General features: G+C 43.0%; 1 protein-coding gene across 12 annotated transcripts in view; it reads left to right on the forward strand.

Annotated features, from left to right (window-relative positions):
* Nucleotides 1-210: 210 nt before the first annotated feature.
* The window catches only part of FOXP1 (forkhead box P1), a 549,153-nt gene continuing 532,460 nt past the window's right edge, over nt 211-16,903 (forward strand). For 6 of the 12 annotated variants that reach the window (XM_079962007.1, XM_079962010.1, XM_079962008.1 and 3 more), the window contains exons 1-2: nt 213-507; nt 3,052-3,157. The gene's annotated coding sequence lies outside the window, so the exon portion shown is untranslated. Of the gene's footprint in view, nt 508-3,051; nt 3,158-16,903 lie in introns of all 12 variants that reach the window. The other 6 variants (XR_013834841.1, XM_079961998.1, XM_079961999.1 and 3 more) reach the window with 5 other exon arrangements.

A 16,903-nucleotide genomic window follows, 5' to 3' on the forward strand; every position in this document is an offset into this window, starting at 1 on the left:
GGGTGTTATTTTTCCTCGCCCTCTCTTTAAAAAAAGCTTTTTTTGAGGGGGGGAAACAACGAGCCCAACTCCAAAGTGGCTGCAAGGCACTCGGAGCAAAGCCGCGAGGAGCTTAGCCCAGCGCGCGCGTGTGTGTGTTATTGGGGGGAGGGGAAAGGAGATGTGGGGGGTACGGGTGGGGGAGGAGGACTGCCCTCCCTCGCTTGCTTGTGCTGCTTCTGCTTCTGCTACTGGGTTGCCTTGCTCTGCCTTGCCTGATTGCTGCTGCTGCTCTGCTCTCCCCCCTTTGGAAAGCTAGTTCCCGACTCGAGCGGAGGGCTCTATTGTTATTTATTGTGTGGCTTGTGTTGCACGCTGTGCCTGCTGCATGGGGCTGGCTGGCTGGGAGAGGGAGTGAGGGAAGTGAGTGGAGTGAAGGGAGGGACAGACAGGCAGGCAGGCAGACTCACTCACCCGCCCGCAGTGGGGGGAGCCCCTTAGCTGGCACCGCCAGGCCGTTTCCAGCGGGTGAGTTTGCCATTTCGCCTTTTCTCATCCACTTTTAAGTCTCCTGTTTTGTTTTGTTTCTATCCCCTCACGACTCCTCTTCAGCGCTCCCCCCTCCCCTGACTCTAACCCCCCCTCCTCCACCACCTTTCCACGTGCCTCGGCATCTCTCTCCCCCCCCCCATTCCTTTCTCTCCCCCACCCCCACCCCCAAACATGCCTATTTGCATAAAGCACCTCAGGCGCAATGGGAAGAAGCCGCGGCTCTTTCACCTCCGAGGCTCTTCCTCTTTCTTTATGTCCCGTATTTGCACCTCATGCTTCCCTCCCCACCCCCCAAATCCGGCCCCGCGCTCCCTTCCACCCTTTCGCTCTCCACGCGCTGGACGTTGCACACACGACCGCAGCAAGTTGGAAGCAGCTTCTCTTTACTCTTTGCCCCCGGTGTGTGGTGTGTATATGTGTGTGTGGTGTGTGCACGCGCGCGCGCGCGCTCCTGCGCGAAGAAAGTCCCTCAGGCGGGAGAAGAGCGGCGGGGGGGAGGGGGGCGAGCGAGGGGGGCCGGCGAGTGTTTGGAGGGTTTGCCGGCAGGGCGTGTGCGCTTCCCTTGGTCACTTGGGGTACTTCTCAGCGAGGAAGAGGCGGGCGAAATAACTTTTCGCCCACTTGGAACAAACTTTTTGCCCCGTGTGTTTCTCTTGCCTCCTCTCTGCTGCTTTCGTACAGTGAACTTCAGTGCATAGGCCTTGGGGACTCACACCTTTACACGCTCACTGAACTTGAACTCGCCGGTTGTTTTCACACACGCGCGCGGCTCACCATTTCTTGCGCTCCTCTGGTTCCGTGTGGAGCGGCTGCCGTCAGACTTTCCCCCTACTACACACACATACACACACACGCCTCTCCACACCCGCAGCTCGTGGGTTTGTTAACATGTGTGCAGCACATCTCCTTGCAAGCCGCGGAGGACACGTTGCCAATTTGTATACGGCGACGGCAGCGCCGACTATGGCAACTCTCGCAATGTCAGACTGCTGGTGATGGTGATACACAAGGGCCGGACTGACCTATTGGTATTCCTCTCTCTCCCCTCCCCGGTCCCTTCCACGCCCCACGCCAAAGATAACATCACAACCCCTCCTCAGTCACACAAAGGAACATTCAGAAGAGGGAAAAGGCATTCTCACAGACACAAACGACAAAGACGACGCTGGCAACAATCGCCTGCACAGGCAGGCAGGCAGGCAAGCGCTGCCGCGCACCTCAGGGACACCCAAGTCCACGCGCGCAGCCGGGCTCAAGGCGCGCTGAGACGCGACAGCCACGCACGTGGAGACGGCCGTAGTTTTCCACACGAGGAAAGCGGGGGGATCTCCGTGCTGGAAGGGGAAGCCACAAACGCGCATATACGCACAACGGCCGCAAGTGGTGACCCGAGCCGTGTCCACAGCGCTAAGTTACGAAAGTGAGCGACTTTACCCCCCGGCACAAACCGTGCCCAAGAACCGCGCGCCTTCCCTCTCGCCCCGCACCCGGTCGCCGCACACTCCACAAAGTCACACTGGAGGGAGCCCTAGGCAGGCGATTTCCAAGGCGGTCGGCAAGTCACATCCGCAACGACTTGACATGCACAGTCGCGCGCGCGCGCACACACACAAATGGCACCACTTACCTAGTGGCTCTCCTCTCTCCCACCTCCCCACCCCCGGTGTCACACAAAGCGCACAGTTCTACACCTCCACCTTTTGCCCGGTGCCTGCGCTAAAGCTTCCCCGCTCTGGCTCGCTTGCTGCCGCTCGCTTGCTTGCTTCTCGGCTGCCGCGCCGGCGGTTCCTTTGCCTCGGGTGGCTGCGGCCGGGCGAGCGCCTTCGCGGCCGCCACAAGTTCGGAAAAGTTGGCGCGCCCACTGGTGCGCGTTGCGGCTCCAGCTGCGCCGGCTCTCCCGGCGCCGCACCCGCGGGCCTTTGGTTGCCTTCGGTACCCTCCCCCACTCCCACCCCTAGTTTCTTCCCGCAGCTGGTTGCTGTTGAGTCTTGTGTTGCGGCTACCTCTAAAGTGACTTGGTGGCGAGACGGTAGTCCCCCACCCCGGGCTCGATGCTTTCCTTCCAAGCTCGGAGGTGGGGAGCGCATCTTCCGTCCGCGCTCAGTCTCCCGCCGGCGGCCGCTTGCGCGCCTCGCTTGTTCACTTGCTGCCGCTTCTTGACCTGGAGTATGTGAATATACATGTGCAACTTCACACACCCAGGCAGCCTGCCATGATTTGCCCCTGGTGCATCTGCAAAAAAGAGCAGATCCCAGCTGAGCAGGAAAGAGGGCTGGGTGTGTGTCTGTGTGTGTAGGCGCGTGTGCGTCTGTGACAATCTTAGATCCTATTACTATATTTGATTTCCTGATCCCTTTCTTGCAAGAGCTTTCCAAGGCTTCACCCCCCCATCATTCCCTTAGACACAACCTTACATTTCCACCCCCTCCCTCCTCCAGTTCTTCGCCTCCCCCACCTCTTAACCAAAACCTGTTTTGTGGAGACTTGTTGAAAGTACCCTTGGTTTCTTCTCGACTATAGAGCCCAAAGTTTTGCCTGCCGGAGAGCACAGGAGCAACAGCAGCCTTTGGCTTAGGAGCTGGGTGCTGATGGTGGCGATCACACAGTCGCAGAGCTTTTTCTATCGGTAAGTATGGAAGAACCAGTGAAGGCTTTCAGAAATCCCTAACCTACCCAGACAAAAACCCCAATACAGGAAAGCAACTGAACCTCATCCCTAAAAGAGATCTAAACCTTCAGAACTGCCAGTTCTGTTTTTTGTTTCTAGTGAAAATGCGGGAGGAGGGGAAGAAGAGGAAGCATAAAAATATACTTTCCTTGTTTTTAAGCTAAGAAAACGAGTTCAGGAGTTTACCAAAAACAAAAGTGCTGTCATAAAATATGATGACATCTCTCGCCCCCCTCCAATCTCATCCCACCCCGCTATTAATTATTTCCAAGCCATTGTGTTAAAATACCATTGCTGGGATGATTACTAAGTGTATTGATTTTACACTGTCTCCGTCTGCCATGGTTTAATTTTTTCCCATTTTCATGCGAAAGAGTGCAGAAAGACCAGAAGCCACAGGCAGGACTAGGGAAGGCAGTGGCCCAGCTTTTGCTGATTTTGAACTGGGTGGGAGTGTTGCAGTTGCATCCTGAAAATGACCACAGGAAAGTTGGTTCTGTTAAAGACAACAACACATCCCCTGCTCTTTAGAATGATGAGCCCAATAGCCAGCTGTTTACTGTTGCTTCTTGAATAACAAATCCTTGGAGAATGAGATCTTCTGCTCTTAGAAGTTTAGGGTTTCAGTTTTGGTCACTTTTAGTAGAATGAGTAATATGAACAATATTTGCATAGCCTATATATGTCTGATATAACATAATCCTGAGTCCTTGTGTACTGAGTGGTAACACTTTAAAAATACATTTTATTTACAGTTTGTTCTCTGAATGTATGAGGCGTTCATTGTTTATCTAATTTTATAAAGCATCAGGAGACCTAAGGAAATGCCTGTACCATTGCAGATAAATGTAAAGCTCGTGCTATTTTGCTTATATCATTTGCTCTTACTTAAATTGTAAGCTGCAAAAGAAGAAACAAAAATCCAAAAATAACTGTTCATATTTTTTTAAAGAACCTGAGTTTTCCCCAAGTTTTTAAAGGACAGGTTTTCCCCCCAAAGATCCAGTTAGTTCTGCTAAGAGCAAGCAAGCAAGCAAGCAACCAACCAACCAACCAACCAACTAGCCCGTGAATCTTGAGAGGCAGGATTGCAAATCAGAATAAGAGAACAGTAAATAAATTTGAACTGCTTAAAAAATGTAGAATTCAACTTCTCTTCTATTTTTTTGTTTAACCATCTAAGCACTGTGCAGAACGACAGGGCGGTGTGTATATTGGGGGGGGGACTTTCCACGCACTGCTATTCAAATTGTGTCAGCTAGAATCTCATTGCAAAGAAATGTATTTCAGGTTTAACATCTTGCATTGGCAGCATTCTTCCCTCCTCAGTCTTTGGATTAGTCATTGTATGAGAGGTTGGGGTGGGGGGAGAGAAAGAAAAATCACTTTCTTTCTTTTTTTTAAAGTAAAGTAAACAGCCTCCAACAAGTGAACCTTGACAACCCAGATTAAGGAAGGCAGGAGAGATCAAACAAAGCTGCTGCTGGGCTGTTGTTAGGAGCTGCTTCACTGAAAGATCTGGACTATTCGATCAGGCAGCAAGACTTCTATGTTCATTTATGCAGAAATGGGACCATTACAAATACTGATCTTTGTTGTGAAACCTTGTAACTTGGAGGAAAGCCTATCTGTTCTATTTCAGATAGTATTTTTGACCTAATTATTATTTGCAAGACTTAGTTAATTTAAGAAAAGGCATTCCCTGATTTGGCTGAGTTGTGTATTTGCAATGCCTTGATGTACAACTTCATCCCCCCCATCTGTAACACCTTGAAGTGCAGAGAGGGAATGCTTGAGTTCTCAAGCATCTGTAAAAAAAAAAAAATGGGGGGGGGAGCTGAAGTTCAGTCTTTCAGTTAGAGATCCTCTCAGCGAACAAAGACATTTGGGGGTTTCTGGAGGTGTTATTCGGATATGGAGCGGAACAATTTCATTGTGATGGTAGTTTTTATTTTCTGTAGTTCGAGTTTTAGGAAATCAAAGCAATGTTTTTTATACACTGTAAAACATGCCAGTCACTGGGACAGAATGTTCTGAGTGATTTTTAATACCAAAATAGAACAATGTCAAAATTGTATTTCATTTTTAAAGAGCACTGTAAGCAATTATTATAGTATTTTCCTGGTTTTGTATAATTTAAACAAGCGCCATTAAACATAGCTGCAGCACAATACTATGCAGAAGTAAATTTCACTGAATATAGTGGGACATAGCCTAGGAAGTGTGTTTATACTTGAAGTCCTAGGCTGCAAGAATGTACACAATTTCCTGTGAGTAACTACCACTGAACACAATGGAACTTACTTCTGAGTAGACCTGTATAGGTTTGTGCTGTTAGTCTTGGTTAGGCTATTTATTTTGCCTGAAATAATTCATTTTGTTGTAATACTGTTCATTGCAACTGTTATTTGCAAACTAATTTCTTACCACGACTACTATTTTAATAAATGGCATTTCTAAAATAACAAAGTGAAACAATTCCCGTACGACAGTATATACAACAGGTAAATAATGATAAATGAATAAATAGCTTAAATGGATCTTGAATTAGCATTTCAGATAATAAGAGAAACGCTACCTTTTGAAAATGTCAGTTTCATAACCATCCAAACCTACTTCATTGATGATTAGATTCATTTTTATTATTGGTACCTTTATAATATCATTAAGCACATGTTTATTAGACGTACACATGTGTGCTATTAAACCATTTGTGGCAATGTGTAGCTTTTAAAAAAAGCTATCAATATTTCTTAGTCCCCCCAGCTCTAGCATTTACACTAACAAAGGTAGAAATATTTCATTTCTGTACTGTTAGGAGAATTAAGACTTCTACTTTCTAGATTATAATTTAAGCAGTGCTTTTAGAAGGAAAATGCAGCACTACCCCCCTTTAATTTAGTTTACATAATGCAAGAACGATGACAATGAGGAGTAATAATACAAATATGGAATCATCTGACATTTTTTTTTTTTACAGTATGGGAAAAACAGTGTATAGAATAATATTAACTGGGGAACTTTTCCAAACCGAAAACTGATATTGTGGCATGCCTCTTCTTTGAGCAGGAAGTTCTTGGATACAATCCATCTCCAAGTATAATCAATGAGAATTTCCATTGACTGGAATGAAGGTGGATTGCACCCACTGAATTTTCTTTTGTGTAAATACATTAGCTGCTGGGCTGCACTATTTAATTCATATGCAAACTTGTGCATGCGTAACTCTGTAAAGCATTTCATCTAATGTGTTTTATACGTACAGGTACTATGCATGTGAAATAATTTCACCAAGTCCGTCCGGTTATTTATAGGACACAATAGTGTTTCTGCCTTTAAAATGTTCTTGGAGATGCTCTAATAAAATTTAAATAGATTATAGGCTGACAGTATAATAGTATAAATTTTGTTTACGATTCCATTGCTTTAAGGTACTTACACTAAAAGAAGCTCCTTTAACCCCAAGATTGAGTGGCATTAAGTGGTGAGAGTAGTCTTCTGAAGTGCTGCTACTGCCCTTTGCTCTTGTGATAATCTTAAATTACTATAACTTAATTGCAACTTCAAGGCACTGAGCTAAAATGTTTTTATGCTGCTCAACAGGACTTGGTTATATGGAACTAGGCTTTCATGTGTGCATGTTTTTTGTTTTACTTTGTTTTGTTTTAAAAGGTGACAACATGGGAGCACGAGCCTTTTCCTACTGCAATGAATGGGTATATTTTTGTAGTTTAAAATGAAACTTCAAGCAGCTTCACCTTGTGTTTCACTACCCCCCCCCCCATGTGCCATTTGAGTTTCTTGGTCCTACAAAGAAACACTGATATGTCTGTGTATGTGTGTGTTTATTCACGTGTGTACATGTCACATTAAAGTAGCATCTATGTTAGCTAAATTCAGGGTGTTTTGTTTTTATGTTTTGCTTTTAAAATCTGGATTATACAAATTAACTCTTCATAGCTTCATGACGACATGAGTACCACTTTTCAGTTATCTGAACCTCTGGTTATACAAACATGTTGCATATCCTCAGTCAGGACACTGGGAGGAAGGAGTACCAGCTTATGTATGTATTACAGCATAGACCACTACTCCGTAAAAAGCCACCTCTTCTTTCATTGTACCTCCTGCTATTTTCGTTAAGCTGAGCAGCAACTTTAAAAGTGGTTCAGTTCTAAGAAAACAGGTACTCAGAATTAAACCTGTGGCAGTAAGAAGACAATTAGTGCTGTGGTATATCCACCTTAGCTTGCGTCTAATTCCATTTGTAGCACTGATATTGCAGATGTATAGCACAAATAAAAACTGCTTTTAGAGTTGCTGTGTGTCCGAGATTTTAAGGGGCTTGCTTCATTTTGAACGCGTGTCTTTTATTGTAACAAATCACAGCCTCCTATCTACAGAATGGTGCATGTCCATGTCTCAAGGCATGGCAGCTCAGCTGATGTACAGAAAGTGGATGCCAGGTTCCCTTATTTTTGTTAATTTGATCTGACAAGCCTAACTGCTTTCAGCCATATGTGTGGTTTTAGTGAGGCCCGCAGCCATCCAGTTTCCTGCGTCTGAGATGAGGCCTTGAACCCAGAGCCTTTCATTTTCATAGCTTCAGTGACACAGCATTTCCATTTGTGATCTGACAGAAGTAAAGGGCTTACTTGACAATGGATTAAGCATTTGGCTTGCGCTTCCCATATACTAAAAATTCCTGATTTACTTTTGGGTATTGCTAGCCCACGGATCATGCAATAACATAATTAAGAATATGTATTATGGTAGGAAAAACAGCTAAATTTTAAGATCCAGTATGTGGATTTTTAGAGCACATTGTTCTTGAAGTGTATTTATAGTAAGTTGTACAGACCTAGATCCAGGCAAGATTTTAAACTTGTAAGCAATGAGCAAGTGAGTAGTCCTGTTAACCTACCTATGATTGTCTCTCAAGTTAGGTGTGCTGTTTCATTGAACTGGTGGTAAAGTTAAATAACTGTATACATTGCTGAGTGTTTTTCATGGGGTACAGGAGAAAATTAGTTTAACTTCCAAAAACAGTAATATGAAAACGCTGGAAAATAGTACAAATGTTTTTACAAACTATTCTTTGTTACCTGTAACAACTGCTTAAATAGTAACTCTTCTGATAAGATGATTTCAGAAGGTATTCTGTACAAAGTAAAAATACTGAAGGAATTGAATTAAGCAAGCAAGCAGAATGTAGCCTGCGTTTACTCAGTTTTTGTATTTGTCCAGTTTATATAGAAAGATTTCAAGAGATTACTCAAGACACTATTTGCTGCAGTTAAACACAATACAAGAAAGATATTCAAGTGTACTTTGACATTCTTCCACAAAAATGACATGTTAATTACGTGCAGCAAAAACGCACACAATAGCCATGGCTATCTAATTGCTTTAGACTTCAGAGTTAACTAGTTGCCCCCTTTTATCTCTTTGCAGTTTCTGCAATATAACACATACAGAGTGTTTGTATATTAGGGACACTCAGAATAGTCTTCTTATTGCTTAGCTATTTATCTAGCTAATTTCTAAAAGTGAAATAATTTTCACTTTGAAATGTAGAACAAGAGGCATTGTAGCAGAACTACCTTCACCTGGTTAAAAAAAAGAAGTCCCAAATACCTGGATCATTGTAAGTGATTTTTTTTTTTTTTTGCCACTGCTAGTCTTTCTGTTCCATTTCAAAATATCTCAATTTAGTGCCTTGAAATTGTAATTAAGTTGTGGTAATTTAAGATTATTGCAAGAGTGCAAAGGGCAGCAGACGCTCTTTAGAAGTCTCATCTCAACATTTAGTACTACTCAGTCATGGGGTTAAAAGAGTTTCCTCAATGCAAGTACTTAAAGAAGCTGAATCGTAAACAAAATTTATACTATATTCTGACAACTAATAATCTATTTAAATTGCATTAAAGTATGTATGTTAAATTTAATTAAAGGCAGAAGTAGGATTGAGCACTGTAAATATATTGACAGATCTTTTAAAATGGAATTCATTTCATGAAATATTTACATTATGTCTTTTATGTTGAAAGATATCTAGGAATGTTCTTACTGTAGGTTTTCCGCAAGGCAGCTACTCAGAATAATTTTCAAAAGGAATGCTAACAAATGCAAAAATGATTCTCAAGTGTATTGTTTGCTTTTAATAATTTGCTTTGGAACAATGGTAGTTATTGTTATGATGGTTTTAGTGCTTATTTCCTCAATAGTTTAGCATTACAGAATTCTCAGTTCCACTGTAAACCTTCTTAGCAGTGATTACACAATGTCTTGAATGTGTAGTGGTAAATATATATGAGATTCTTGGATGCCAAAATTCTTAAGTAAGATCTTTCTTCAGTCATTCCTTCTGCCAGGAATCCAATTGATCTGTACTGTCCCCTTTTGCTTTTCAGATAATGCAGTCATATCATAGATATCATTTTATAAAATATAACAGTTTATCATGCCTTTGGGCCTGATTCTGATATACTTTAAGAGTAACTGTGCTGAGGTATTGACATTGCTGTACTGGCATTGGGAAGACAGAGATCATCCTTCTCATGTGCATTGCAGTCCTCCCTATGTTTTGGACTACAGTTCCCATCCGCGCCAGCCAGCATGGCCAGCATTAGGGATTATGGGAGTTGTAGTCTAGCAATATCCAGAGGCTACCAGGTCGAGAAGCCCTGTATATGGTGTTCAACTAAAGTACCTCATAGTACTCTAAACTCATTTAGTTGTGAAGGATTTGAAAACTTTTGCTTGGACAATGGCAAAGAGACCTATGCACTCTTTAAAGCAGCCTTTCTCAACCTGTGGGCCCCCAGACGTTGTTGAACTACAACTCCCATCACCCCTAGCTAGCAAGGCCAGAGCTCAGTGATGATGGGAGTTGTAGTCCAACAACATCTGGGGACCCTCAGGTTGAGAACCACTGCTTTAAAGGCTTGTTTTTATACAGATGACAATTAAGAGGCTCAGGATTCTAACCAAGAACATGAGGGTTTTCCAAAAGGCCTGCTAATAGTAAATTAAGGTGCTTCGTGTGATACATTGAAGTAGGAGAAGAACTGCAAGTGGATTCCACTGCCAAAGTAAGATGCTGCCAGGCTGGAATCAGAACACCGATAAGCAATGTGGTGTAGTTGTTAGAACATTGGTCTAGGGCCTGAAAGACAACAGAGTTCAAAACTACCCTAGTCGAGGTAGTTCACTAAGTGACCTTGGACCAGTTGTGCCTAATCTACAATTGGAGAGAACAATATATGGCAGCTTGAGCTCTTTGGAGAAAAGGCGGGATTTAAATGAAATAATTAAAGAGAGAAAGAAAACATTAGTCTATGTAACCTTATTTTGTTTACTCTGGCTGACAGGAGTTCAGACCAGTCCTTTGTAGACTTGCTATCCATGTTTAAACTGGAGATGTCAGGGATCTAAACTAGAACTGTACAAGTGTAAAAACATATTATTTTTACGCTGAGATTAGGACCCCCTCCCTTTCTATTTCTTGCGAAGTGTGAATAGGACTTTCTTCTGCTACGCTGCTTCGACCAACAGAATTACTGAGGGGATGGGTGGCCTTTACATCTTTGCAGGAAATACATGTTGCATGTTTTTCTTTCTTTCTTGAGGCATTCCTTAACACCATGTTGAGAAAGCATTTTTCTGAACTGTACCACGTCAGGTTGCAAATGCAGGGATTGCCTCACTGAGGGCTCCCCAAGGGAAAAAGTGTCCTTGCATCTAGCATAATATGACATATGTTAGGTAGAAGACTAGGAGATGATTTCTTCTCTTTAACATGCATGTGTTCTAAGTTCTGGAAGCTTTTAAACATTCAGCTGCCACCCATAGCTTTAAGTAGTGCAATCCACCACCTGATTCTGACCCCCTGATGCATACATTTAAAGCAGATAACTTTCCCCAAAGAATCCTGAGCTACAATTTTCAGCACCCTTAACAAACTACAGTCCCTAGGATTCTTTGTGGGGGACGTCGTGTGCGTGGAAAACGTACTTTAAATGGTCTGAACATTAAAAAACTTGCCTATACAGGGCTTCCTTCAGATGTCTTCTAAAGATCTTTAGCAAAAAGCAAATAATAATAATAATAATAATAATAATAATAATAATAATAATAATAATAATCTGATATACACAGCAGCCTGGAACAAATAAAAGTGTTGTTGGTCTCTTCCTGTATTACTGTTCAGGCATACTTTTGTTTTAGCTACACTTCCCAGTCATTATTGTCATGTTGTTGCCGACGATTAGGGTCTTTACTTGGGCACTGTGGCACACTTTCCTTCTGAGTGTTCTCCCTCTCCTCTGTTTTATTAAACGAACCCATTCATTTAATTGATAGATTAAGCATATTAACACATCAGTAAATGAAAGTAGGGAGACTTCCCAAGGCATCTTTGGAAAGCCTCTGTGGTTTTATGTGACCGGACGCACACTATTAGATTTAGATAGCAAGGCCAATGATGTTCATGCGTTTTAAGAGAGACATAAATGGAGAGAACGCAGCTGTAAGTAGAATGTCATGTCTCTTATTTTAAAAAATGGTGATAAATGAAGATTAAAAACTGTATCGGGGCCAGTTAAATGTCCAGTCGGCCAGCAAAGCAAACCAAGAAAATCTGTTTATCTGGAGGAGAGGCTTATCTTTTTTTAAAAAAAGACATTCATGGTAACAGGTTTATTGTCAACTTGCTTTTCCTCTGGCTAGAAAGCTTTTGAGAAACTTGACCACTGTTGATCAGCACTGTTGGTAAGCTCAGTTCAGGTTTGCTGTTTTGCACCCCATCATAGCTGCTTCTGCGAAATAGCCATACCACGCTGAGTTCAAAAGTGTGCTTAGCAACAAGAGTTTGGGTTTTACTTTGCTGAAGAGAAAAGCGGGCATCCAGTTTAAAAAAGCGCCTTGTCTCTTCTGCTGAGAAGGCTGCCAGGGCAAAAAAGAGCAAATAGATAGATAGGTCACCTCTGTGCACAGTTCTCTATGCAGCTGTCCCATATCCACCTCCTAGCTTACATGGTACAAAAAAGCAACTTCCTAAATTTCAAAAGAGAGGCATCCCAGTCTCACGAATCAGATCATTGCTGAAGAAAGATTTTAAGATCACTTTGAATGCTTGCGTATAAAATATAAAAATGAGATACAATTTTAATTTGTCAGTAGTGCTCGGGTACCTCTGCATTTCTGATCTCAATATTGTTCTTTGTCGGGAATGTAGCACTTGACTTAAAACAACAGCAGCAAAACATTTTGGTTAAGAGGTCTTCAATTTAATCTACAGCAGTAAAAGTGGGGGTGCTTGTTAAAGTCTGGTGAAAGCAAGTGATAGAAACAGTGCCGGAGAAAAGGGATATTCTTGCTACTAGATCTTCTGTGAAACTGCAAATCACAGTGTAGATGTCAAATCCCCACTGTGTTGTTTTTGAAGGATATTAAGCAATCAACGGATATTTCTTTAGGAATAAATGTCATTTTTACACTGTAAAACAACTGCAGCCTGATCTACAACATTATTAAACCTAATTGCTTGGATTTAAGCTGATTGCTTCGGAAGGTGACAGTAAAATGAACACTCCAGTTCTAAGCTTGCTTACCTAGAAGTAAATTTCACTGATTTGTACCATTTGCTTCCACATGGGTGAGAGTGGGATCACAGTGAATGCTACAGCCCTAAGTGCCACTTGTGAGTCCTGTTAAATGCATTTGGACTTGGTTCTGAATAAAGATTCTTCAGATCCGTTGTAAAGAATATTTAACAACAGTTCTATAATCATTTAACTGGGAATAAATCCCATTGCACTCAGAGGGACATTTCTGAGCAATCTGTGCATAGAATGTAAATCTGTATGGTTAGGTTTAGCTGTATTTGATCTGTTTTGGTGAGTTTGCAGGAAAAAGGTTAGTCAACACATATTTAATACATTCAGCATGTTATATTAAGTATGGTGTACACAGCATCATATTAATGAGTGGAGAGAGAGAACGATGGGTTACACAAGTTTTTTTCAATGTCTTTGTGCTTTAATCTTTGAATTTTTGTGTGTAAAAACAGCAATTTATTATTTTTTTAAAGTGAATCAAAATGGTTGGTTTAATGAAGGTGTGGGAAATCTTTTGCCCACAGGCTGAATGTGTCCCTCAGGTCTCTCTGTCTTTCCCCCAGGACTGTTCCCCAGGCCATGCCTCCTCTCTCCAGACTGTGTTCCTCACATCCTCTGCCCAGCACCTTCCTTGAGGGCTGTTGCCTGGCTGCAATATGCCCTTGAACTGGGAGGCTGCATCTAGTTTGCCTGGATGGAAGCACTGGTGGACTTTGGGCTCTCAAATTTTGGTGGTGCCCCTTGCAACACCAAAATTTGATGCCCCTCCAACCTCTCACGGTCCTTTCTACATCATCGTTGCAGCGCCCCCTGTGGCGCAGGTACCCTATGTGACCGAACCTGTTGCGCTACCCTAAAACTGCCTCTGATGGAGGAAAGAGAGAAGTTTAGTGTGTGCACAAACCTAGTGTTTGCTTGGCCTACTGTGGAGAGGTTACAGTCGCATCATTATTCCACCTGGATATAGGTCTGGCCTAGTCTTATTACTTGTATGTAAGGTTGCCCATGTGGGTTTGTGGCCCTTGGACAGTTCCCCTGCTGCTGGCTTAACTTCTAACTTGTTTCCCTCACTGGATAATTGTCAAACCCTCCCCATTGGTGGAGCTGTATAGAACCACGGTTGCGTCTGCGCCACTCACGGAAGCAGAAGGTGGGGGACTGGCAGATTGAGAGCCGGTAAAAGTGAGCAGAGGGATGCCTCAATCAAAATCCCATACAATCTGGTCTAAGGGATGTTTCTGTTGCAGTAAGAGATCTGTAATGACCACTGTGAATTTGTAAATAAAACGTCGTGAGATTTTAGGCCTCTGTACAATTTGTTGTTGTCAAACGTATGTTACAAATGTGCTTGCGGCCATGATCCTGTGAGTTGGTGCATGGCCAGAGCAGTTCCCAGAACAACATACTGTGGCCACCAAAGAGTTTTCTCTGCTTGCAAGACTTGCAGCAGAGTAGCCAGATGTTCTGCCAGTGCATACACTGTGCGCCCAACAACGTGTAAACATTGTAATTCACAGCCTGTAATTCATTGCCGCGAAATAGCCAGAGCCTCCTCCGAACAGCCTTGGGGCCCGCAGTGTAGCAGCGTTCCATACTGTTTTGTCTGGTTATGGCTGCAGGTACATAAATATGGGAGTGTGTTTATTTTGTGATAACAGTCAGGAGGGTGGAACCGATTTCTTCCATTAGGAAGCTAGTTTAATAGTAAGCCATTCGTGGCTTTGTTTTTTATTTGTAAGCTTTATCACTTTCCAAGGTTACAGCAGAACTTTAGCACTTGTGGAAGCAGGCAGTATGCACATTAGGCCCCAGTTTGCCAGAAGTATTCTTTACTGAAGCCAGTTAATTTGTAGCCTAGTATTTAACTTGTAGAGAAGCTTGTGGAGGTGGTCCTGAGCTTCGTTGCGTTGTCACAGGGAGTAGGGAAGCCTTTTTGCTTCAGGAATTGACATTACAAAGTAAAACAGGGAGTCAGTGTGGCCCTTTCCATGTTATAAAAGTGGAATAAATCATGTTGCTCTCAGTTCTGACCATTGGTCATGCTGGCTGGGGCTAGAGGGCATTGTGTTGGTTACCACTGAGGCGTAGCATCTTAGGAGATAACCTGTGTAGAGGAATAGGATCAAATAGCTCGCTCCTGATGAAGCTGTTAGGACGGTCTTTTCACATTTAAAGATTGCTTCCCAGTATGAGATCTAGCAGTAAAATAAGGAAGCTAGGAAGAATGATTTCAGAGGTCTTTAGGATTCTTTTTTTAGCTCATAGTTTTGAGTGTTGCTGTGATTTGTAAGGTTTTGGCATTTGACGTTGCTTACTCTGATAGCGGGCTAAATATTTCAGCATTACAATCCAGGGTATTAGAATTACCGTATTTTTCCATGTATAAGATGCCCCCATGTATAAGACGCCCCCTATTTTCGGGGGACCCCAAATTTAGAAAATGGGCATATGCACTATCCGTGTATAAGACGCACCCAGATTTTAAACCTCATTTTAAAGTAAAAAAACCTAGTCTTATATAGGTAAAAGTATGGTATGTGTAATCAGAAACTGAAGTTCATTTTTAGAGGCACAAATTCTGCCAAGCAGAACACTGCTGTGAGATTTACAGAGCAAGAATTGCACCAGTATTGATAACATTCAGCTCCTTGTAACACTGCAATGAAAACATCCCATTTGGCACTATTACATACTCATGCCATTTTCTGAAGTGGAGAGAACTTCCAGAGCAGTCCTATAGGATTTAGGCTCCTTTGGATAAAGAGAGCATTGGGGACTTAGGGTGTGTTTCTAATAATTGCTTTATTTACTAGTAAGCAGAGCATAGTGGAGGTAACTGCAGTTCTGTTAGCAGACATTATTCCTTACAATTTGGCATTAGGTCTCAAAAATGAATTCGTTGCAGCACACTTTCTTCTCTCTGTCTCATTCTGTCTAAAGTCAAATTGTAAAACTGCCTATTTATAATTGTCTTCTCTCCCTTGCTCCACCCCACAGAGCATGGATCTCAGACCCTACTCTTGTAGGTTAGTTATCCATTCAGGAAATATCCAAAGTCATCAAGGAACAGTAATGTCCTTTTTCCCATCCCTTACTCCCATCTGGCGATGCTTTAGTCAAAACACATACCCTGCAGTCAGGGAATGTGGAAAAGGAAGTAGGATTGTATCTGCTACTCTGTGCCTAGTGGGCACGAAGAGGCCTATGTGCATATACAGTGGTACCTCGGGTTACAGACACTTCAGGTTACAGACGCTTCAGGTTACAGACTCCACTAACCCAGAAATATTACCTCGGGTTAAGAACTTTGCTTCAGGATGAGATCAGAAATCGCGCAGCAGCTTTGCAGCAGCAGCGGGAAGCCCCATTAGCTAAAGTGGTGCTTCAGGTTAAGAACAGTTTCAGGTTGAGAATGGACCTCCAGAATGAATTAAGTTATTAACCCGAGGTACCACTGCAGAAGTGGTAATTAGGGTTTCTACTTGTGTGGAAGAGACCTCTGGCACGGCCAGAGTGTGTGTGTTGGCAATGGGAGGCATGTTTAGCTTAGGGTGTTTGAGCACCCCTACAGTGATAGACAATTCAAATTAATCAAGACTGCCCAAACTCATAAATGTAATAACATGTGTATTTAGTGCATAGGCTTGTGCTAAATGAGGAGTTTCCAGTTATACTCTTTGAAAAAAATCTAACGTTTTTAAGAGTGCAGTTGGTAAAGGGACCCCTGACCATTAGGTCCAGTCGCAGACGTCTCTGGAGTTGCAGTGCTCACCTCGCTTTACTGGCTGAGGGAGCCGGCGTACAGCTTCCGGGTCATGTGACCAGCATGACTAAGCCGCTTCTGGCAAACCAGAGCAGCGCACGGAAATGCCCTTTACCTTCCCTCCGGAGCGGTAGCTATTTATCTACTTGCACTTTGACGTGCTTTCGAACTGCTAAGTTGGCAGGAGCAGGGACTGAGCAATGGATGCTCGCCCTGTCGTGAGGATTCAAACCGCCAACCTTCTGATTGGTAAGCCCTAGGCTCTGTGGTGTTGGGAGTACAACACATTAAAATTGGTGGACCTTACTCTTTAGTAAACAT

This window comes from Podarcis cretensis (assembly GCF_951804945.1).
Source record: "Podarcis cretensis genome assembly, chromosome: 2".
Lineage (NCBI taxonomy): Eukaryota > Metazoa > Chordata > Lepidosauria > Squamata > Lacertidae > Podarcis > Podarcis cretensis.